The sequence below is a fragment of the Mastomys coucha genome, unplaced genomic scaffold (genome assembly GCF_008632895.1).
Source record: "Mastomys coucha isolate ucsf_1 unplaced genomic scaffold, UCSF_Mcou_1 pScaffold6, whole genome shotgun sequence".
NCBI classification, from domain to species: domain Eukaryota; kingdom Metazoa; phylum Chordata; class Mammalia; order Rodentia; family Muridae; genus Mastomys; species Mastomys coucha.
This window is the reverse complement of record NW_022196912.1, coordinates 71,664,388-71,683,933: the sequence shown is the minus strand read 5'-3', so window position 1 is coordinate 71,683,933 and position 19,546 is coordinate 71,664,388. Positions and strand designations below refer to the sequence as shown.

The 19,546-nt window shown below is 37.7% G+C and overlaps 1 protein-coding gene across 1 annotated transcript in view; it reads left to right on the top strand.

The window, feature by feature from the left end:
• The window catches only part of Slc25a21 (solute carrier family 25 member 21), a 465,218-nt gene that overhangs the window by 237,539 nt on the left and 208,133 nt on the right, over positions 1 to 19,546 (top strand). The gene's annotated exons all lie outside the window — the stretch shown is intronic.

Genomic DNA, 19,546 nt, shown 5'->3' with positions numbered 1-19,546 from the left:
CTCATGTCATTTTTAAAGAAATACACTCAGACCTTACACCACTCGTGTCTAGTCTGTTTGTCAAAGCCCGTGCACACCTGGCCAGAACCCCTCGTCCCGCTGAACAAGGAACCCCGTAAGAAATCCCGGTCCGCGGCAACACGGTGTGACCAGAACTGATCACATGGTAGAAGGTGTATGACATCAATGTGTGTGACAATGACTTCCCCCAAGCAGCTCTGTGACAGTGATAGGACAGTGATTGTTTTTATGATTATTTAGAGGAATAAACTGAAAGTTGGTGAATAATTATTGAGCATTTGAGGGGTATAAGTCTTTCAAGAAATTGTCGAAACTTCTTACCAGAAAAAATCCTTTAAAACAAAGCTCCCAAAATAAACATTTAAGTTTTAGAAGCACACGGACATTTTCATCTTTCCAAAGTCCAACCATTAACGTAAGAAGCTCTGAGCAGGTGGATTAGGAACTTTACTCAAGCTCAAGATTCAGAACCTGTGTGTGTGTTTGTGTGTATGTGCGTGGTATGTATACATGCTGTGGTACATGTGGTGTGCTTGTGATATGTATATGTATTGTAAGTGTGGTACACGCATGATGTGTGTGGTATGTGGGTATAATGTATGCATGTGTTGTATGTGGTATATGTATAGCATGCATGGAGTGTATGTTTGTGTGTGTTTGTGTGTGGTGTGTTGTATATGATGTGTGTGGTGTGTGTATATAATATGTGTGTGTTGTGTGTGGTATATGTATAGTATAGATATAGTGTATATATATGTGTGTGTGTTTGTGGATGGTTTGCTGTGTATGATGTATGGGGTACGTGTAGTGTAGGTATATATGGTATGAGTATTGAATGTGTTGTGTGTATTTTTTGATAAGGTTTGGTCTATTGCTATGTATTGTAATGCTAAATTCTATACCCGAAGGAAGGACTAGACCCATGAGTGGCTTGTCATATTTACAAACTTTTGTTATACAAACCTTGTTCCTTGATTTAAAACTATTGGTTAAATAAAATTTACTACAGGGAGTAGAGGTTGGTAGGTTTGGAGTGACCTAGTTGGAGGAGAGAGATGGGGAAGAGGAGAAGAAGGAGGAACTAAGGGAGCGAGGGGAAACCGTCATGAGGGAAGATGTATGATGAGCACATGGCCAGGCGAAACAAATATCTGAGGTACACCAGTGGGGAGGTAGCCAGGACAGCAGTCAGAGGATAGATTAGAGGTTACCCCCAAGTTAATGTCAAAGCCAAATAAAGTAGCAATAGTCTGAGTCTCATTTATTTGTAAGCTAGTCAGGGATAAGCTTAATGTTATACCGCATTTGTGATATATTCGATTTGTGTATGTGATATTGGTACTGTGTGTGTGTGCAGGGGGTATCTCTAGGTGTTTAATTGTTAAGTCTATTATTTGGTGCTTGCAACCTTCAGGAAGATCCCTTTGAGGGTGCAGCCTTCAGAGGGAAGCATGTACTAGATGATCAATTACCTCCAACTCTGACTGTGCCACCACCATAGAAGTGGCTGGGCACAGGTGAAGTTGGGGCTGGGGAGGCCTGCTCAGTATCCATTGGAGGCTTCATCAAAATAATCCCGGAAAGCTTCTCATGGCTGCTCAGGGAGATTTAGGATTAAATATAAAAATCAAGACTGTAAGAAGAATCATTGTTTGCTGCTAGTAGACAATATGTTAGGTGCTGAATGCAGTACAGTTTTATGCCCACTTACAACAGATGACAGTCTAAAAATTCCCCCACATTGGTTGGTTTTCCTTTTAAGAAACCAGTGATATTTTTAGGTAATATGAACTTTAAAAACACTATGAATTGTATAAAGCAAAAGAAAAAAATATAACTTTACTCAATATATCAGAACTTGTAATATTTATTATATATGTATACATATGTAAGCATATATATTTTTAGTGCTAAATCCCACCAAACTACCAATATATATATATAATTTTCACTTTTCTTTACCAATCATGCCAAATCATTAAACAGTCCCACTAAATATCTAAGACTTTTGGGAAAGTTTTGGCTTTACTTTATTCTTATGGATTTACTTTATTCCTCATATTATTATATGTGTCACAAGATCAAAATCTGATACCCGTCAAATTTAAATGGGGAGCTGCCAAACAGAGAACACAAGACACATGCACTTAATCAGATCATTATGTAGAAAATTTCAATATGCAAAAGCATATCCCCTAAAAGATTTGTACAGCTTTTAATTAGTTATATAAGACATTTGTTAAATGCATAGTCACAGGGTTCATTGAATTTAAATTCCTGTCACATACACCACATGCAGACCAATGCACCATACAGATGACACCTGAGACAGAAGCTGAAGCTTCACCTTCACATGCAGAATTTGACTTCTAAACCATATCTTCCTGATATTTAATTTAAGAGCAAAATAAAATAAAAATATCTGTTTTAATTGACACAATAATTCATTGTATTTATAAGAACAGTGTGATACTTCAACACACGTATGTACAGTGTTTGTGTATTTATTTGTGTTGAAAATGTTCAGATTTCTCTCTTAAAGTGCTAGAGAACATTTGAATTTGGTTCATATATATATGTGTGTGGGTATAATGTATAAAATACATACAGTTTATATATAAATATATACATTTTATAAATAATGTATATTTATATAAATATATAAATTATATATAATGTATAAAAAATACATTGCTCACAAGATCCATTTGATGAATGAAGTGAAAGAACATAAAACTTTCTTCTATAATTCACCTGTGCCCAGGACTGCTTTTAAACTTTCTTAATTATCATTTCTTAGGTATAAATTTCAATTAACTGTTACTTCAATGACTAAAGTAACACCTAAAGTAATATTTTAAAGTTTCTTAAAAAGCAGTGAGGAGCTGGGCATGGTGGCTCACATCTTTAATCATAGCACTTGGGAGAGAGAGGCAGGTGGATCTGTGTGAGTTCAAAGCTAGCCTGGTCTACATAATGAGTTCCAGGACAGGCAGGACAAAAAGACACTGTCTAAAAAGAAAAAGAAAAAAAGGCAATGATGGTTCTAAATGTATGTGGCCTAATTAATTTTTTTGTTACATATTTTCTGAAACATCATGTTTTTAATGCAATTTAGTCTGTTTATGCACATGAAGCTCAAGCAATATACACATTCTACTATTTTCTTAGTAGTTGATGCTGATTTGAAATCAGGTGTTTTATTTCCTTTATCCCATAAAAACGAAAAGTATCTTCTGACCTAATTTGACAACTTGGGTTATCATCTTTTATTTCATACTTGTTTTTGTTTACTCAATTTCTTCTACTCCTTTTGGATTATTTAGAACAGTTAACTCAATGACTTAGTTAGGATTTCTATTGCTCTGAAGAGACACCATGACCATGGACACTCTTATAAAGAAAAACATTTAACAGGGACTGCCTTCCAGTTTCAGAGGTTTAATCCATTATCATCATAGTGGTACATAGGCAGACAAGGTGCTGGAGAAGGAGCTGAGAGTTCTACATTGGAGTAGGTAGGACACAAGAAAAATGAATCATGCTTCCTCCAAGGCCACACCCACTGAAACAAGGCCACACCTCCTTATAGTGCCACTTCATGGATCTATAGGACCGTTTCTTTTTTTTTCTTCCTTTTTTTTTATTAGATGTTTTCTTATTTACAATATCTCCTTTCCCAGGTTCCCCTCCAAAAAGAAAAAAAAAGAAAAAAACAAAAACTAAAACAATCCCCTGTTCACTCTCCCCTCCCCTTGCTCACCATCCCACCCCCTCCTGCTTACTGGCCCTGGCATTCCCCTACACTGGGGAATAGAACCTTCACAGGGCCAAGGTCCTCTCCTCCCATTGATGACCGGCTTGGCCATCCTCTGCTATATGGATGCTGCTGGAGCCATGAGTCCCCCCATGTGTACTCTTTGGTTGGAGTTTTAGTCCCTGGTAGCTCTGAGGGTACAAGTTAGTTCATATTGTTGTTCCTCCTAAGGGGCTGCAAACCCTTCAGCTATAGGACCATTTCTATTCAAACTACTTCACCTTGTTTAAGGGGAAAGTGGCTGATGTGCCTTTAACTCATTTCTAAGTCTTATCAATATTCCAGTCTTATCATTTTCCTTTCTTCTTTCTTCCTGCCCAGTACTCCTAAATTCTCTTTTGGATTTTCATCTTATGACCTCATGCTGTGGAATGTTTTTTCCATGAAGCAGTGTTTACACACAGATGTTCTGTAATGTATAGCATATCTTGGCTGGAGAATGGAAATTTAACTTCTGTAAAGTGGTTTGGGATTCACTTTTACGCAAGATGCTATGCCAAATTGCACTGTGGATTGTAACATGCAGCCAGTTACCTGTGTTTTCTCTCCAGGAAGCAGTTTACAGTTTAATAATTACAATGCCCCATTGCAATGGCTCACAGAATTATTCTGGTAAACCTTTGGCAGGGTTTGTGTGCTGCCTGTTTCTGTACACCTTTCCTGATATGATACTATTAGAATTATAAGTTTACGTCAGCTGTCCTTATCCATAAGTTAACATATATCATCTTATGAAGTGCATGAGCATTTAAAACGAGTCATTTCCTTTCCTTTCCAGCTTGCTAACCTCACAGGGATATAGAATAACCAAGCTAGAGACTAGAGCCCCTAGTAGGAAAGTAATTTTTAAGACATACTATAGTAATTCTGCCTTTTTCTTGCATTATTAGAATTGTGGAGAATCAGTTAATTAGTGTCAAAACTTACATGAAATATAAAGAATGTTACTTAAATATAACAAACACAATCTCACCATTTTTCAGATTTTTGAAAGTAAATATTACAAGGAGATAAAAAACCTAAACTAATCTATTATCATCCATCCAGAAACACAAAAGATCTTCCAGTCAGAAGTTCCCTTCCAATGGGCTGGCCATTGTGATTGGCCAGAGAGTCAAATAACTAAAGTGAGACAGTTAGAGCTTTTCAAGAACATATATCTGTTGGAGCCAGGACAAAATGAGTCCCCCTGTGTCTCGTAAAAGAAGACAAGATGGGAACTGGGGACCCCTGAGATGTGTGTACTCATCTGTGTTAGGAAGTGCTGTACCCGAAGTGCAAAACAAGCCAAGACAAAGCAGGAGAGGGAGGTGTTGAGGACTTCTTAGAGGCAAACATCCTTACCATTTTCTTAACTTCAAATATGAACCAGCAGATTCTGCTTTTGTACTCAAACTAATTTATATAGAATTTTGTCTCAAACACCAAGGGTCTAGACAGATGATTTTTGCTGGAATGGACTAACTGAATGTCACACGAGCTCTTTCCACTTCTCACTAGTAATGGAAAATGTCATTCTAGAATGGGTAGCACCTTTTAGAGTTTCAAGTTGTGTGAGACATATATTGAATAAATTAAGCTGCAGCACAAGAAACAATATTCTTTGTATTTGTTTTGCCTTTAGATTCTTTGTACCTTTTAGACTCATTGTTCACTTTAATTATTATGTCATTGCACAACCTGAATCATAGATTTTCACTAAGAGTTTCAATCTCCCTCCTGCCTTCAACTTCATTCTGGAACTCTCAAACCCATTCCAATGCAAGACGGGGTGTAAGTGCAACTTGAATGAACCCTCAGAAACTTTTGGACCTGAACTGGTAGATACATAATGAATCCATTTTCTTTGGAGGTGGGAAAGGTAGCCCCCTGTGATGATTTGTATATACTTGGCCCAGGGAGTGGCACTTTTTGAAGATGTGACCTGTTGGAGTAGGTGTGGCCTTGTTGGAAGACATGTGTCATTGTGGGTGTGGACTTTAAGACCCTCATCCTAGCTGCCTGGAAGTCAGTCTTCTCCTAGAAGCCTTCAGATGAAGATGTAGAACTCTCATTCTTCCTTCACTATGCCTGCCTGGATGCTGCCATGCTCCTGTCTTGATGATAATGGACTTACCTCTGAACCTGTAAGTCAGCCCCAATTAAATGTTGTTCTTAAAAGAGTTGCCTAGGTTATGGTGTCTGTTCACGTTAGTAAAACCCTAACTAAGACAGAAGTTGGTACTAAGGACTGTGGTATTGCTGTGATAGGCCTGACTATGCTTTTGTTTGGAGGAATGTGGATTTGGGGATATTGGATTTGGAAAGAAGTGGAAAGCTTTAAGTGGGGCTTAATGGACTATCCTATCCTAGTTAGGGATTGGAAGGAATTGTTGTAGAGGGTGATTTGAACTGTGGAAGCCTGCCTCTAGAGGTTTCACAGTAGAAGAATTTTAATATGTGGCCAAGATACTGTTTTTGTGATATATTGGTGAAGAGGATGGTTGCTTCCTGTCTGAAGAGTCTACCCAAAGGTAAGGTAAAGAGATTTATATTAATTGCATTGACAAAGGAAGTCTCAAAAGAGCCCGACAGAGACTTCCTTCTCTAGATAAGTCTCATGAAAAACTAAGTTTGCACAGCAAACTTAGAAAGGAAAAATATAAAATATATGGCTTGAGTATTAAAAGAGTATGAGGAAGTAGAATGGAACTGTTTCTTATGTTCTAGAGATAGCCAAGGTAAGAGTCACCAGGTGGTACTGGTTTTGAAGGCATGCAGGGGTCATGAAGAGCAGCTGAGGCTTGGCACTGTGAGAGGCCATGGAAGGCCATTGGTGAAGGTGCAGCTTCAGTTGCAGTTGATGGCCCAGGCCTGAAGGGGTCATGCAAAGCAGTTGAGGCTTGGTATCATAAAGAGAGTCTATGAGAGGCTATTGGTGAAGCCCAGTTGCAGTTGAATACCCTAGCATATTGGAGATGGCAGTTCCATGGGATGACCACCAAGAACAGCAGCACCAGTGGAGTGCCACAGAGGGCAGAGCTGGAGATGTGACCCAAGTTCTTTGGAGGAGCCCAGAGGATCATGTGTGGAACCCAGACATTGTAACAAGAAGCTCTAGTGTTGAAGCTGCCTTGGAGACCCCAAGATGTTCAATACGCCAGAGCCCTCGGGTATCTATCTGCTGAGGAAGGTTGCTAACAGGGATGGGAGCCAGCCCAGGAGAAAGAAGTTGGCTGCAGTTAACAAAGATGAAAAAGGAGGTGGAGATCCCAAGTCTGCTTTGACATCAGCCATGGAGATGTAGAGTTTTGAGTTTGCCCAGCTGGCTTCCTGTCTTGCTTTGAGGATTACAGTTGAGTGATTGAATGAATCTCAGAAGAGACTTTGAACTTTGGACTTTTAACATTTTTGATACTGCTATAGACTACAAGGACTTTTGAAGTTGGACTAAATATATTTTGCATTATGCTATATTTAGGCATGACCCCCACAGACTCATATCCCCAATTAAATGTGGTTCTTTTAGCAGTTCTTTGGTCATGGTATCTGTAAAACCCTAACTAAGACACCCCTCTGTACTCAAATGATAAATTGAAATTAGAATAGTCCTGTTGTGTTCATATTCAAGAAAATGGGAAAAGTCCATTTTATATGCAAATTATGTATATCTTGCCTTAATTTTATTGATCATTGGGATGTGTTTTGAGATATTATTTCCAGTTTGTATTCTGGCAATAAATTTGTATATATTTATTGTAGTCCCTGAGCAGGATGCCACAAGAGCTGTCACAGCTGTGGACCCTCCATCCTGCCTGTGTCAGCAGCTGTCAAAATAGTGATATCTGTCAAAATAGGGACAACTCCTCACCTTGCTGTCACCAAGAGGTGCCTCAAGGGGAGCTGTCCATGGTGGCATCACTACCTCTCCAGTCTCCCTAAGAAGCTCAGCAGTAAGGGCACCTCAACTAAAGCAACCTGTGACCAGGAAGGTCTTCTCATCCCAGCTCAAGGGCCCGATGTCAGAAAAAGGGTGAAAAAAAGCACCCCCAATCCCTGAGCAGAAAAACCCACCAATCCCGTAGGTTCTATCTCCCTCATTTTGTGGCCAAGACACATACAAAAGCTGTCAAGAAATGCAGCATCCTGAGATACCATGGTGGAGTTGTTTTCAGTTAGGAATTCCCACATGCTGATCTAGTATGTAGAAGAAATTGGTCATTACAGTGTAAGGAAGCACATAAGCTAGAGTCATAGCAGAAGTATTGATCTTTGCATTTCACGCTAGTGGTTAGATAACAGACACTGGGTGTACATGGAAATCAGTCTCCTATGGTGAAGTCTGAATTCACTATCAATGTACCCTTAGTAAACTTCAAAACACCCCCAGGGACAGTTTATCTGTGCCTTCCCACTCCTTGGATGCCTTGCAGAACTCCAGAGCAGATTGTCAGAGTCTCTATCCATCAAGAGATTCTTTTAGTGCAGACATGTTATAAAATGCCTGATAGAACTTTGAAATGTCTGTCTTAGGGTGATTAATTAAATTCATTAAAATATACTTCATTAATATACCACCTTGCTTGAAAATAGATTATAATTCTTCCAAAGTGGCTGTATTTTAATACTTAGTATTTGGACTTCTGCATTTGCTTAGTCAATTGTTTCATTCTGTACTTTGAATTTCTTCTGCTTCTATATTTCTATATTTTCGTTTTTTTTTCAAGTAAACCCATCTTCAGGTCACTATAGAATTTCAGTTAAATAGATTCAAAGGACTCTTGAAGAGCAAGTTCAATCCAAGAAGAGCATCTCCTGAACCCAGTTCTGGGAGTTCTTGTTTATTTTTCATATCTGTTGCTGTTTTTCACATACCTGTTACTATTCGATCAAAATTTAGTCTGCCAGCATTTTAATTAAAAGTGTGGATGAGTCCAAAACAGGAGATGTAAATTTTAAAAACCAAGAGTGCATTTCTGTATATTAATAAAAGTGTTATATACAAGCACTCCTAACAATAGCTCCATCTCTTTCTGCATCTCCCCTTCCTCATACTTAGATGCTAATTAATTAATGCTCCAGGGTCACATCCTCATGTTCTTTGTCCAGTTTCAGTTCAGCAGTCAAGCATTAATACATTCCCTGGTATAGATTTATTTTTTTGACCTTTATCTTCCTCATATCCATTTGGCAAAAGCTTATCTTGATTTAGTCCTATCCTTTCTGTACAGACATGACTAGAAGTTTCTGGTAGAATACCACTACTTGCATAGATATTTGGACCCTAGTGTTGTTCGATGATGAACCTACACTTTTCTAACTCAGCCCCCTCATCGCTCCTACCAAGAGCTATTTTATACACTCTCTCTGACGTCTTCTTTCTATCATCACACTTAATTGATGGCTTTTCTTCCTAGTCCCTCAATAAAATAGAAACAAGTAGGACCAATGTCTTAAACTGCCCCATGTTCAGGGTAGGAACTCAGAGTATATTGAATAAAAACCCTCCTAGTCATAGAATTTACCCATATCCTAGAAACTGATATTAGTCATATTACCTGTATAGTAGCAAGGAACCATTCCACTGTGCTGGTTGGGGGAAAGTACAGAGGCAAAAATTGCCTACTGAGCTTGCAATTGAAACATTAAACTGAATTCTATTTAGTCAATATTTTTATCAGTGCACACACACACACACACACACACACACACACACATATACATAGAGAAAGAGAGAAAGAGAGAGAATGTTATTGCAGATAAATAATTATGTTATAAAATATCTTCCTCTTGTATAGAGTTTACTCTTAATATGTAAATAATGTTGTTCCATTGGCAGGTACATGAAAGATGCTTTCATTTTTGTAAGTTGGTCATATGGAATAAAATTTAGCTAAATTAATCAACATAGTAGAAATCCTGTACAGTTGAACTCAATGTATTGGTGAATGTGTAAATGGAAGAAGTCCCTAAAACTGAATCAGCTTTTTCTCTTCCTCCACAAGTAAGACCTTGACAGGAATGTGGTTTCTGGAATGACCTGGAATAACTTAGTAAGTTGGACCTCTTGGGAGCTTGGCATGGAGTCTGGTTTGAAATAACAGCTCAAAAGTAAGTTGTGCAGCATTTGGTTCCAGGTCATTCAATAAGTATAAAATTAAGAGTTAACACATAAAGATAAGTGAGATTAATGAAATGGAGGAAATCTTGGCTCAGCATTAGGGAAAGGGCATGGTAGTAAATGTTTCAAAACCAGAAATCATTCACCGTGTCGTGTTGTATATGACCGCAAGTTATGCTACTTGGGATGAAGGGAAACTGTTGCCACTGCAGCCTGCCTTTCCTTTGATGGCAGTCGGTGTCAGTGCCTTAGAGAAAGAAATAATTAACTGCCTAGGACCTTAAAGTCTAATTCTCTTAGCAAGATTCTATAAACACAATTTAGCAGGCATTCCCTTCCTGTAAGAGCCTCACACTTCAGAAAGGAAATTATTTGTTTGAGAAATGGGAAACTTGCTATCATTTGTGTCTCTATGTGGTCAAAATGCTAGAAGCATCTGCATAATAGAGTAACAAAGAAATTATAGGTATGGTGCTTGGATTGCAGGGTTGAAAATTCCTAAGAAACTAAAAATTTGATATAAGACCCTAATATTTTTAGTAAAGTATGCTAAACAAATAGTATAAATTTCAGACTGGCTTCTTGGTACCTATGAGAACTTATGCAAACAATGGTAAAGTATTATTGGAGATTTAGAAAAAATACTGTTTTTCTATGTATATTGTTTGAAGTCTGTTTGAACACAGGCTGGGTAACAACATAGATTTTGTCAGGAGTGTGCTAGAATTTGTTTGATAATCAGCTCTTTGGATTACATGCAAACAAAAACCTTGCTTTATAACACAAATTGTACATCTCTTTGATATAAATCCTTTTCTGGCACCAATGTCAACCTTCCTCTGTGGCAGAAAGGGATGCATGTTGGCTTGAAGGCTTCGGCATCAACACAAGGCCTGGTTGTAGCTCTTCTCAAACTAGATGTTCCTCAAAATATATTTATCATTATGGTTCACAGAGGGAAGAAACGTCCCCAGAACTGGGCAAGAGTTTATAGACCTGACTGTAGATCTGATGTTCATTCTGTATGTGAAACCCCCACCCCCAAGACTCACTGAACCAAAGCCTCTTTTACATGTGTGTCTTGGTTTTGATGAACTTTGACAACTTGAATATTAAAACAAATACCATATGAACTTTCTCTGAGTTAACACATATTAATTACACATGTCATATATGAAATGATTTCAGATTTTACATGTGTCTATTTTATAATCTGCAAAGCAAGCAGCAATCCCTGTTTTCTAGTATTTATTTCTTTTTAAAGCCATCTTTTTTTTTTTTTTTTTTTTTTTTTTACACTTCTGGAAAGATTTTACATCTGCCAGATAATCCACAGCTTGTTTTTTCTTTTTTTTTCCTTGCACTGCTGACTGTATTGTGTAAAGCTCTTAGCTTTCAACAAGGGAATAACACTCCTGGGAGTGGAGCCTGAATCGAATTGCACATGGAGCTTTCTTGGAGTATTTCAGAGTTACATTGGTGGGAGAAGGGAAAGAGGGAGCAAGGGGAAGGAAGTGCAAAGATCTTCTGTTAAAGAATCAATCCGTCATTTAAGACACATTGTACTGAGCTGAAATTGAGCACAAAGTAATCAACCAGAAGACATTAACATTGAAGAACATTATTAGTAGTAGTTTAATAATTTCAATCTGCTTTTGCCTTAAAAGTGAGATTTGAAAAAAAAAATCACTTATTTGTAGAAATTTTCTCTCTTCCTTACATGTTCTCCTCTTTCCTGAATCCTAGAGGTTAGTGTGTTCATAAGTCTTTAACTCTGAAACACATCTCCATAAATTCTTAGGCAGGGCGATCATAAACTATGACAGTAGAGAGAAGGCAATGTGGAAACCATTGCATTCCCGGCAATCATGTGCTGACAGCTACTGCTCAGTGTTAGTTTCTTTAAAAAAGAGAGAGAGAGAGACAAAAAACATATTCATGCTAAACCTGTATGAAAGGTTTCACTTCACATTTTTTGAGGGGAGATATGGTTTATCCAAACACATAATCTCAATAAAATCTTTCCATCTTGCCAAATGTGTTGCCTCATTGGCCAATTCAGTGTGTATAATGTGCTGGTGACTATACCACAATGCTAGAGCACCATAGCTGTAACTGGGGTGAAGTATAATATATTTGATTTCCCTTTATGAGACTCACATTGCTTATAATCCAGTGGGGCTACCACATTTTCTGGGCAGGCTATCAAATAGGATGCTGTAATGATTTGCTTGACTAGTGGGGTAGATGAAATAAAAACACTAGTTCTGTCTGGAGCTGTTCTATTTTTGAATTGGAAATTTGCACAGCATGAAGCCATTCCTCCACAATCCTCTCTAGATTTTAAAATTGTTTCACACTTTAAGATGTAAAAATATGACACAAAATTAGGTAAGTAAACAGTTGAAAGAGCATGAATATCAGAAAACAAACGTGAGGCCTGGAGTTTAATTTTAAAATAACCCCAAGGAAGGAACTTAGATTCTTTGGCATGATAAAAGGAGAACAGGTTTACAGAGGACATGGTAACGTAGGGACCCTGCTTGTTTGGTTCTTAGCACTGTTCTGAAGCTCGCAGAATGGGTGAGATGTGTCCTGCTTCATGAAATGCTAGCTATCAAGGCGTTCTTGGCATTAGCTCATCCTACTTTTAAAAAAAAATAGACATGAACTCGGCGTCTATTAGTAATAATTTTTTCAATTCAGCCTCTACTAATGGTACTTTATAGATAAATAGACAAAAATCCTAAAATTCATCTGGAACCATAAAAGGCCCCATATAACCAAGAAAATTTGGTATAAAAAAGAATTAAGGTAGGCAACTTATTACCCACGATCGCTAACCTTGGTTGTCTGCTTGACCACATCTGGAATCAACTAAAACATGAGCTACTGGGCATGCCTGGGAGGAATTTTCTTGATCAGATCATTTGAAACAGAAAGACCCACTCTAAATCTCAGCCACACTTTCTGGTGACAGCCCAGATGAAAAGACATGGAAGGAAGCTTTGCTGTCTCTCTCCAACAAGTCTATTTATCCTGTTTCTGTTGCATTCCTTCACCAATATAAAGCCATCTTGTTTAGATGACAACATAGCCTGAAGACCAGTAGCTCTCAGGAATCCTCCAGTCTTCCAGTCCTTCAGCGCTAGATTAGGACTGCAGAGACAATGAGCATTATAGACTGAGCAACTGCTGGATTCTCAGGCTCTCCAATGTGTAAGACAGCCATAGCTGGGCTTCCTGAACTGCATCCTGTAAGCCAACCTATTAAACCCCTTATATATAACCTATATATGAATACACATGTGTACACACACACACACACACACACACACACACACTTTTATCCCATCAGTTCTCTTCCCTTAAAGAACATGAACTCATATACTACTGACTTCCAAATGTATTCCAAACCTGTAGTAACTAAAACACTATGGTATAGGCATAAAAGTAGACCAATGGAATAGGCCCAGGAGCCTATAAATAACCCTCCACATTTATAATGAGATGATTTTTGACAGAGGTGCCAAGAGTGTTTGATGCATTCTCCTATGAATTGTGTTTCACTTATAAGTGGCCACACAGAGAAGAATGAAATGTGATGGACCAGTCATTTGCATGAAACTGTGACTGCAATCACCAATACTGTATATTTTTTCCTATTTTTTATTAGATGTTTTCTTTATTTACAATATCTCCTTTCCCAGGTTCCCCTTACAAAAAAAGAAAGAAAGAAAGAAAGACAGAAAGATAGAAAGAGAAAAGAAATAAAATAAAATAAAACTAAAACCATTCCCTGTTCTCTCCCCCCCTCCCCTGCTTACTATCCCACCCCCTCCTGCTTACTGGCCCTGGCATTCCCCTACACTGAGGAATAGAACCTTCACAGGGCCAAGGTCCTCTCTCCTCCCATTGATGACCGACTTGGCCATACTCTTCTATACACATGCTGCTGGAGCCATGAGTCCCCCCATGTGTACTCTTTGGTTGGAGTTTTAGTCCCTGGGAGCTGTGAGGGTACTAGTTAGTTCATATTGTTGTTCATCCTAAGGGGCTGCAAACCCTTGTATATTTAACATTGCTAGAAGACTAGATTTCAATAAGATTGCTAAGTGTGTAAGGTTATGAACCTGTAGTTAACTTTAATTAATTCCTCCAGTGAATCGCCATATAAAAAATGTGTAATGGAGAAGCAAATGTTCCTATGTATGTGCATATTACTAGCCAAAGTATAGCAAGCTAAATACTATTTCAACATATTTAGTGCACCTGAAATGGACTTTTCTTTAATATTATGTAACTGAAATATATTATGAAATTGTAGAAAACAAATAATCAATTGACTTAGTCAAAATAAGTTGGAAAAAATTTGTAAAACTCTGTGATCTAAAGTGTGTAAAAATATTATATCCTTAAATTCAAAGTTATGACGGTAGCTAAAGGATTATTCAACATTGTCCTTTAATCAGTCATGCTCAAGGCTTCTTTAGGGTGCTCAGTTTGTCTTCCTTGTCCCTTCATCTTATTATAAAAAGGGTCACTGAAGCATGTTGTTATGTAGCTCTAGAGTGAAGGCAGAGTGGGGTGGGAAGGAGGCATAGGATAATTTCTGGTTCCAGGTCTCTGTGCTTCATGTTTATTAGGATTAACATGATGACATGGACCACTCCATAGTCTGTCTGCTGATGTAGTGACACACTTGCTGTTAGCCCCTTTCTGTGGCCAGGTTGTAAAGGGAGGGGTTAAAAAGTGAGTCAACTGCTTTGTGGTACACACGTTTAAATAGTCTAGAAAGTAGGAGCAGTTCATTCCTCTCTGAAGAATCATGACCTGGATGTGGCTTATTACTTCTAGCTCTGACAAAAAGCCATATCATTGAGCCATGAGATATCTATCTATGGTTCTTAGCAAAGTGAGTAAAAACAGTAAGAATTTCTTGGTCACGCACACACACACACACACACACACACACACACACACACACACATCTTTTTATAGAATATCCCAAATATAAAGAATATACAAGAGTACTTAAAATTGTTGAAGTTTTGCTTATGTTTTATATTATTAGTTTTGTAATTACTATCACATACATCCTTGACAAGAGTCCACAATTTGGGGCAAAAATTAAATAATTATATAAGACTAAAGATGATGCAGAACCAAAAACACTTAAATAGCAGCACCAGCCACTGAAACATGGCTTCATGAATGTTGCCTTCTTTACTGTGTCACTTCTGTGGTGACCTTTGAAGACCACTCTTGGTTCTGTATCAGAATGGGCTTCAGTACCCACTACAGTATACGTTACACACTCAGCTCTCAACAGTCACCTGTCAGTTTATTACATACAGATTGGCTTGCATTCTGCCAACACTTACATACCAGCAGAGCATCTACAGATGTGCACTCTATTGCAATTCTTCATCCAAATACTTCCTGTACTTTATCCAATGCTGTTTTACAATTATTTCTTCATTCTTATCTGCTTATTTGCATGAAGTTCAAACTAGTGAAATAAATACCTAATAAATAGTTGTCAGTTTATTTTGAAGATTGGCTAACATAATCACATATGCACAGACTCCAATCAATATTGATTTACTTATTTAACAAATATTTACTGAGCTTATAGAGTGCCTGCCATTGTGAAAAGTGACGAGGATGGGAAGATTAACAGGCAAATGCATCATCTACCTGCAGGTAGCCTTAAGAATGCAATGGCAAACAAAGTCAGGAGACCTTTGGAGACACATCAATAGGTTCCATGCCAGACATGAGTCAATCTTCTGCAGCTCATCTTCCTTTTAAAGAAAATGGAATTTCTACAGAGGTAGACAACAGGAATAACCTTATGTTATTTCCTTTACTGTAGGGTGCTATACCCCTAAGTCATCATGTACAAGATGGCTGTCTCAGGCCAATGTGCGTATTCTACAGCAGGAAGGAAGGGCAATGAGAAGAGCAGCAGGAGGCCTGCCTTCAAGCTAGAGGGATGGAAATGGGGCTAGTGTTCACTGAGGGTGTGTGATTGATTGGTACAGGAGACTCTCAGAAAAGATGAAAACTGGGAGCAATATTTATAGGAGGACATTAACCCTTCCTCAGTAACATTGACTCAGGTGAAGACCAATAATTGAACCAGTTCAAAGAAGGCAACAGTGATTCTAGAAATACAAATTACAGGTTCAGAGATGTGATAGTTAATCTTGCTTGTCAACTTGGCACACCTGGAAAGATAGTGCCTCAACTGAAGAATTGCCTCCATCAGATTGATCTGTGGGCACCTCCACCTCCCATGCCCAGTGTAGCATGGGTAGTACCCTCTCATTACAGTGCACCTGGACTATAAACGATCGCTGACAAGCCAACTGGAGCAAGCCAGTAAGCAGCATTCCTCCAAGGTCTCTGTTTAGGTTTCTACATCTGCAGGAGTTCTTGCCTTAGCATCCTTCAGGAATGACTGAACCTGTAAGCTAAATAAACATCTTCACTAGCATTGCCTTCAGTTAATGTTCTGTCAGAGCAAACTAGAGCTAACCAGGTCAAGGTTTAGTCCATAGCCTTCGGGACCCACTAGAATTTCATTTAAATCATAGAGAAGTAGTCACATTCATTAAGGTGTTGTGAGTATGCCAAAGGTGGAAAACAGTTAAAATAATATTGAAAACAGTTTAAAACTGCAAAATTTACAATGTTTGTTTACACTGGTTCTGAGTTTTTGTATGTAGGTTCACAAAACATTCTTACTGCCTATTGATACATTTAATAACAACCATTTCTGCTTGTTGTGATAAGTCACTTTAGGATTCTTACTTACAATAGTATTTGAAAATAAATATTTTTGTTTATCTGGGTTCTTTTGCATTTTTTTCATTCTTTGTTTCTTTTTTCTTTCCTTCCTTCTTTCTTTCCTTCTTTCTTCCTTCCTTCCTTTCTCTTTTTTTCTTTTGAAAGAGTCTCACTATGTAGTCCTAACTAGCCTAGAAATCTCTATGTAGACTATGTTGGCCTCAAGCCCACTAAGATGCACCTATCTCTGTTTCCTTGGATTAAAGGGAAGAAGCACCAAGCTGGCTGCTTCTTTTAATTTTTAATTGAACATTTGAATAACCCCAGACCTTGTTAAAATACGCTGTCAGCTCAGTCCCATGCCTCCTCCTGTGTGCTGTTATTTGTTCTTAAGTGTCTGTTCTCTTTGCTAGGCTTAGTTCTCAGTACTGAACACACAGGAGGCAACAAATATGAAATTTCTGGGTGAATACATTGGACTTTGATGAAAACTAGAGATTAGAAAAAAGCTTAACTACAAAATTATAACATATAGTCTACGGGAAAGTAGAACAATTTTGCAAATAAGAAAATGGCTTTATATTCATGTAAACTTATTTCCCATGTTGTGCTATTAATTTTAATTAGTGGTTGGTGCTGTTGGTTATTTTAGTAAACATTTTGGGTGATATACCATATGGTGTTGTTTGGTATTTTTTTTTCTTTCCTCTGTCAAGAGAGTGAGAAAGGCATTATGTACATGCTTTGGTCAGCAAACCCAAGTGCCTTGTTTGTAGAACCTGACTTAATTGATGACAGTAGTAGGACTTGGCAACAATGCTGTCTTAAAGGTTGAGTTTCCAGGGACAATTTTGTTCATTGGACTCTGGCTTTATCCTAATTAGCAAACCTCCATTTTGAACTGTATCTTAAATGGGTGTATGTATACATGTGTGCATTGAATTTAAGAATAAGGGAGCACTGAATTTTAGATCTTGAATTTATTCCAGACCATTTACTTTTTCCATTTACTGATAGGGAACTAATAACCTCATAGAAAAATGACTGTTCCTTAGAGGAACCAGGGACTGAATTTTGGTTATGTTATTCTTCCAGATGAATGTACATTTATAAGCAAGGATAATTGTATGGGAACATTACAAGATGCACCAGTACTTTCCTGAGTAATTCAACTTTATTAATAAAGATAAAGGCTTGCTCCAGAGGATTGGTTGCTGTGCCTTGTAATACAGCCAACCCTGCTTCCTTGAATCTTTCTCTATTTTGGGAAACTATGATTGTTAAAAGCCCACTACCTACTAGGAGAACACATAGCTTCTTGCAGATGAAACTGTAGGAGAAAAGTCTTGTCTTTTGGAGAAACTGCCAATTTATAAATTATCAACATAGTGATTTATTACCAACAGTAATGGTTTAAGCAGTTTCACAGCTTAGTACCTATAAAACTAGCTACAGTATTTATAAGCATTACAGTAACAATATTTACAGAAGTTACTCCTATGTAGTGATGACCATTTAGCATATGTTATCACAGGCCTGTAATATTGGTAAACATCACCAGTCTCTACATAAGTAAAGGTCGGAAGTATTTAGCTCATTTTCCCAGAGGCCACATAAAATTATAGTATTTTATGTATGCATAAGAAGTAGGTAGCACCTACTGTCCATGTACATTTACCACATTTGCAAACTAACTCAATTTGAGTCTGGCTCTGATTTAGGTCCCCATCCCCTCCCATATTTATACACAGGAATGTATTCATACACAGTTTATATGTATATCAATGTTAGGATTTATCTTTCTTAATAAAGGTCAATTACTTAAGAAAGTATTGGTGCAACTGGACAACTTGTAAGATCCTTCACACATTTAGATTTGCTTGAGAATTTACATTCATCTAGAAATAAGAGTCAGCCAGAATTTCTTTCCTGATACCTCTAGGGAAGAGTCATTTAACCAGAGAGGCAATAGGTTTTTTTTGTTTTTGTTTTTGTTTTTTTGTTTTTGTTTTTAACCAGAAACTGAACAAGGAATACATGTCAGATTGTGAAGGCCAAAGCCTTAAGAACTAGGTTGGATTCCAAATCACATAGTGGAAAGAGAAAACTGACTCATGTAGATTGTTCTCTGACTACCACATACACTCTATGATATTCATGCATGTAGGTGCACACACACACACATACAGAAACACATATACACATGCACACACACACATCCACACACACACACTCACATATACAGACACACATACACGGACACACACACACACTCACACACAGACACACAGACACATACATACACACACACACACACACACACACACTAACAAAAGCTTTGCTATTTGTGGTATCTTAGGAGAGTTATTTGACCTCCTATGCTCCAGCTTCAATCACCTTATCTATAAAATTGTTGTACACAATGTCAATTTGATACATGCTCTTTATTAAGCTAATGGTATCTAATAACTGCTTTATCAAATAAGAGTCATGGTCATCTTTATTTCTGGCGTGTTAGACCTAAGCCTTATGTTTTGCCATATCAGTGGGAGAACTCAGACTCCTCCCTTTTCTTCTCTCTTCTTATACTTATCTGCACCTGGGTTGGGATACAGAATTTCTGTTTAATTATTTATAATTCAATGTGATTTTGTGTTTTTTGTACTTTCCCTGTAGCCCTACCTCCCTGCCAGAGTCCTAAGAATATATTTGGTCACAGTTTTATCCCATTGAAATAAATTATTTGGTAACTAGCTACTTCTAGTAGCTGTTCTTCATAAGGTCCTAAATTCTTCTTCTTTTTTTTTTTTTTT